This window comes from Falco rusticolus, chromosome 6 (genome assembly GCF_015220075.1).
Source record: "Falco rusticolus isolate bFalRus1 chromosome 6, bFalRus1.pri, whole genome shotgun sequence".
Classification (NCBI taxonomy): Eukaryota; Metazoa; Chordata; class Aves; order Falconiformes; family Falconidae; genus Falco; species Falco rusticolus.
Window position 1 is genome coordinate 61,688,832 of NC_051192.1, and position 6,000 is coordinate 61,694,831.

A 6,000-nucleotide genomic window follows, 5' to 3' on the forward strand; every position below is an offset into this window, starting at 1 on the left:
GCTACTGCTGCTAACACTTCCTTAGCCTTCAGGAGACCCGGGCTTCCCGTCACCGCCACCCCCGCCACCCCCGCCGCCTCTGAGCATTCCCAGGTGCTGATAATCTTTTTTCTGTATTGCTGCTGCTGCTTCTCCTTGTTTTGGCAGATGTTACAGCTTTGCACGTTGCAAGGATCTTACCTCCGAGACCCTCTTTGTTGCTCTGTCTGACCACGTTGGAAGCAGGGAGTGATGGATATTAGGGAAGCATGAGCCTCCCCTTGCTGTTTAGCAGCTGGTCTGCAAAGAAAGATAGAGATGCTGCTCTCTCCTCCTCCCCCTCCTCCCCGTCCCAGCTTCCCCCTCCCTCCTCCTTGCTCCCTCCTTCCCATCCACAAACTCCAGTTCTGTCTGCGCTTCAACACAATGCGCTACCTCTCAGCACCAGCTACCTAAGGTCAAGAATACAATCCCCCTCACCCTTCCCCCCAGCCTTTCCCTCTCCAGTCTCATGCATCCTCACCCCTGCTTCCCACTGAATATGGTATCTTCCCAACTAGACATGCCTTATTTGGCTCTAGGGTCTAAAGCACAATTTCAACAGCCCTAAGAGAAAAAAAAACTTATAGAACAGAAGATGCACAGGGAATGCCAGGGATATGATGGGAAAGGGGAAGTCTTCTGGAGAAACTGGAAACTTTGAGGGTTTATCTATGTGTGAAAGAAATCTAGTCACAGTAGCCAAAGCCTGCCACTTGGAGATTAGTTTAAAAGATCGATACAGATTAAAGAAAAATACCCTGGATAACTAGTTATCTCCCAAATCCAGCTTACCTATTGTTTATGCTCTTTGTTTCTCGATCCTTATTCTAAATAGCTTTTTTTTTAAAGCTTCCAAACTTTTTCCTGCAAAGCCAGACTCAAATACCAGTATAATCTGATGATGCAATAGTGAATGAAAGTGAAAAAGTAACCAGTGGTATTTTCTAAGACTCTGAGCTATGAAATAATCACCTTAAATATCATGAAAAACAGAGGCACAAGTCCTCTAAGTTTTCAGCTTGAATAACAAATGTGTTCAAGGGGTCTTTTTTCACCTTCAGCAGTTATGGTGACTAGAAGCACTTTCAGGTGACCAGAACGTGGCTTCCAGAAATCACATATAATTACAACTAGCCAGCTTGTTCTTCTTAAGGACCTAATTTTAGACACACTTATCGATAAACCAGTCTCTAAAGTGTTTATGTTTGTTACAGAGACTGTGGAGAGAGGTAGGTGATGCTGAAGACTTCTAAAAGATCTTGTCTGCTTAAGGTTAAACACTTTAGTTAAGTGGACAGGATCTCCCTCTGGAGGCCTTGAGAGGCACCTGAATCTCTCTGGTGATGTATGAAGATGTATTAGGCACTTACTTCATGAGGTCTCTTTTACTGACTGCCCAAAATTAAGCAGCAAGTTAGTTACTGCAAGGCCAAGGTCAGACACAATGAAGTTGTAGAAATTACAAGTTATTTTAAAACTTTCAATATCCTAGCCCATGTTTCTTTGTTGTTGTTGGCCTCAAAGGGCAATTAGGAGGCATGACACATCCAAGGTCAACAGAAGGTGGTCCACGGGGCAGAGAAACAACTGTTCACATTCCCTGGATCATCTCACAAATAAAAGACAAATAAGGTGGCTCTTCGAGCACAACAGCAACATCCGCCATGTAAAACAAAATCTATTGATCAATCTTTTTATAAAACTGTTGATCAATCTGAAAAGAATCAGAACATAGTCTTTATCTTCACTCAAAGCTAGGACAAGCTCAGTAACTAGTGCAAACAACACAGATTTGATCCAGCTTGAGAACGATAACCTAAATGACTGAATTGAAATTAAGGAACTAGTCTCTTTATTCTGTCATAATCGTCTCAGTCACTTTGCCCAGAAATGAAGATTTAGGAAAAAATTATAATCCAGACTTGCCAAACCATACACTCATCGTGATTCAATTGAGCAGCTTCTTCCACTTTCTCCTCTGCAGCAAGACCTATATCACAGCACAGTGCTATATCCCCTCTCCCTCTTGAAGGCACAGCAAGTGCACCTCTTGGCAAATTGTTTAAACTTAACCAAATGCATCTGATAGTTACATTCAATACTCAGAAATGTGCTACAGTGTTGTGCTGCAGCAAAAGGGCATGCTTCCTACTTTCATGCTCAAGAGACTTGCACTTCAGTGTGTCTCACCTAATGGGAAGAATTACATTAATCTCACATCTCAAAAACTCTCCCTACTCACCCAAAATCATAGCAAAGTAAAGATTTGAATGTCTGGATAACTTTTGATAATTAGCCAGACTTTTAATAATAAGCCAGACTGCCAGCATCAAGACTTTCCTTCCCGAGTTGTGGGCTGCAATATGCTTTTTAAGAACTAGTGCCATCTTGCACTATGCACAAAAATACTTCCTACCAGCCTTCAGTATACATGCTACTTTCCAACAGCCTTCACCAACCCAAAAGGAGCAGAGTACCACTCCTAAGTAGTGGCTGGAAGTCACTCAGAACTTGTGTGTGTGAAACAAAGTTTTCAGACCAGAAACAATGTTAAAAATCATTACAGCAACTATCTCCAGATAAGTATGAGTAATCATGTCAAACTGATGCTGTTCATGTTGTAGTTGCTGAGGTCTATGTCAGAGCTCATAATTTGAATTAATTTTTATTTTAACAACTGCTAAACTTTAAAAATAGAAAAGGTTTAAAAAAGGAGAGAGAATCAGATTTCTCATCTGTTTTGGTGCTGAAAGATCTCTATAAAATCAGCTAGATGCTTTTTCTAGAATACTGCAGAGATGTCACATGTCAGCACAACTCCTGAAGGTCAGAACTTCTTACTGATGTAAGAAGCAAAGGAAGCTTTAGAATGGACAGATCATTTGGAAGTAACATATCATGAGGACCAGAGTTTTTTTACCCAAATACAAAGCTGCTGAACTATGAGCTACATGCTGAACTACATGTGCTACAAGACAGGTAACCTCTAGGTTAAACCAACTTCAGTACCAGAAGAGTGGTATATATGGAGCAGGACACCAAGGACTGACTGATGGACTTTCAGCATATTTGCCAATCAACTGGAGAAGGTGTTGAACACTGCTGTGACAAAGCTTGATGCATTGTACAATGCAAATGGTGAAATGACAGAAAATTATTCAAGATATCCAAATATAGACTGTGAAATGTTGCAGGCATATCTCATAGTAGTAGGTGATTGAAAGGGCAGGTTAAATTAAGTACTAATAAATGAAAAAGAATGGATGTGCAATAAAAGATCTGTCTTGTAGCCCTAGCAAGCCATAGTGGCACTCAGGGCAGGAAGATGTCAGAGGCAAGATGCTGACAGTGTGGGTACTCTATAGAGATTTGGAGATCAGTGGAAGAGCAAAAGCAACTGGCCAGAAGAGTTACCTACCCAGAGAAGGGGCGGCAAAGAAAGAATGATATGAGGCTGCTCCAGCAGGAGGCAGCAGCGACCAGCACTGGTCGGGTGGGTCCAGCTCTGCTCAGTCTGTCCAGTGCAAGAGCACACTAGGGGTAATGGACGTGCTAGGGGCACGAAGTGCAATCCTTTCCCCTCACAGAAGACAACTCTTTCTCTTTCAGCCAGTGTTTTTGCCAGTGGTTCAGTCAACAGCAGCAGCCATAGTACCAGGCAAACCCAAAGATACTCTCTCCTTGCTACCGGCTTTTCAAAAATTAGTTTGGTGGACACATGGAGTTTGGTCCATCAGTAAGCAGCTCAGATGCAGGGTATCTGCAGGACAGGAATTCTCCAACTGTTTATTACAATTGGATACCCCAAAGAGGGCAGTACTTTACAGCTCTGTTTATGAAACTCTTCCAGTCCTGAAACTGGATGTCCCTGCTGTCCATTGTCATGGACAGAATATAAACATACTTAGTACCACACAGGCATTTACTTAGGAAGCAAAGTTTACCATGTACTCTCCTGTGCCCTTTTAATAAAACACATTTCTAGAAATTTTCTTAGTAAAGTGAGATGAAGAATCTTCACATAGTTAAAACATCAATGCAATAATTCCGTAGAAGCACCCAAGTTTCATAAAGATGCTAAATGTTTTAAAACAGTACACCACATAACATTTAAAGATGCAATCATGTAGTCAATTTTTGTTTATTATACCTTGATGTAATAAAGTCTTCAAATATCTGTGCATTTTCATCAGCCATGTTTAGCACAAGTCTTCTACCTCAGACACTTCTAACAATCTCCACTGCTTCTTCACAAGCCGTTTGTAAATCATATACCACTGCAAAAATGAAACAAATGGCATTGGTGGGCTGCTAGATCAAAAGTATCCAAGTTCTCAATGGAGTTAAAGTAGCAAATAAATGGTATTTTCTATCAAGGCTGACTGTTTCTCTCAACTTCCAATGACAGACCATGAAAGCAGGTTCTCTTTGTTAGAACAGCTATGCTATGAACTCCAGAAGCAAAACACAGTGACTCCCTGTCCAACTTAAGCAGCAGAATCATATTTTTGGCAGAAGCCCAGGTTGCTGAGCAGAACCTACAGTTCTGTGGAACAGCCCAAAGGTTGTCATAGCAGCAATGACATTCTGAGCTAGCCCAGAAGACTCGTTCTCTGTATGAACAGAGCAAGTGCCTGCTTTACACATCTAGCGCCAACCAGGAGCTGGATCATTCCAACTCAGGCATCAATTTTACCACAGAACTTCAATTCAGATATAATCACTAAGACACAGTGTTCTCCTGTTTTATGCAAAATATACAGAAACTTTTTCCTAAGAGTTTACAGATACTCAGTGTGATTAAAATGTTCAAACAAAAGCCAAGTCTGCCTTCAAGAATTCACTGTCTGATATGAGTCAATAGTTAATATAGAACACTTTCTCATATTATTTAGTTAAGGACTATGAAGACGATTAGAGGACTGGAGCATCTCCCTTATGAGGGAAGGCTGAGAGAGCTTTAGCCTGGAGAAAACTGAGAAGCAATCTTATCAATGGATACAAATATCTTAAGGGCGAGCATCAAGATGGGGCCAGGCTCTTTTCAGTGGTGCCCAGTGACAGGACAAAGGGCAACGGGCACAAACTGCAACACAGGGAGTTCCACCTGCATATGAGGAAGAACAGGCTGCCCAGAGAGGCTGTGGAGTCTCCTCCTGTGGAGACCTTCAAAACTAGCTTGGATGCGATTCTGCACAACCTGCTCTAGGGGAACCTGCTTTAGTGAGGGTGTTGGACTAGACAATCTCCAGAGATCCTTTCCAACCCTGACCATTCTGTGATTCTGTGACTAGGAGATAAAATGAAGTAACAAAATAAATTTTAAATAATAAAAAAACCTGCAATGGGGAAATCTTAATCTAAAGTGAAAAAGTAACTTTTTTTTTAGTTTTCTGAAACTCAAGATATAAACATCTTACGAGAACACACTTCAATGTTCCCATGCGTTCAAAGCTGACAAAATTATATACATCAGGCAATTTTGCACCTCCTCTGCAACTCAAAAGATACAAGATAATAATAATAAAAGATACAAATATAATAATGCCCTTTTGCACCAGGAATCTTCTGTTTATAAACTCCTTAGCCTGAATGAAAATTTCCAACAAGCTCTGTTAAGACCTTTGCCTAGAAACCATCAGACTCTTTCAGATGAGAGATGGCTTGCTGACAAATTTCAGAACCTCACCAAGAGCACAATATTCACTGAACCTTTTCAATAAAAGATACCAGTGCTCATATGCAGTATGTACCTGCTATTTACATAACTCTAATGTCACCTTAAAGGTACTTTCGTCCTTCGATATAATTTATTTTCCAGATTACAGGTACAAAAATTCAGAGCTTCAGTTTCTAACATGTCCTAAAACCAGTATCTCCAACATGGTGTCACATCCATGACTTTTAATTTTATTTCAAGCATGCCGTTCAGGACATGACAAAAGAGAATGCTGCTTAGCACTGTGTGGTTCAGATCTG

General features: G+C 41.0%; 1 protein-coding gene across 1 annotated transcript in view; it reads right to left on the minus strand.

Annotated features, from left to right (window-relative positions):
- The window catches only part of GREB1 (growth regulating estrogen receptor binding 1), a 108,971-nt gene extending 108,691 nt beyond the window's left edge, over window positions 1-280 (minus strand). The window contains exon 1 of the mRNA XM_037392688.1: window positions 181-280. The gene's annotated coding sequence lies outside the window, so the exon portion shown is untranslated. The remainder of the gene's footprint in view (window positions 1-180) is intronic.
- Between the last annotated feature and the right edge of the window lie 5,720 nt (window positions 281-6,000).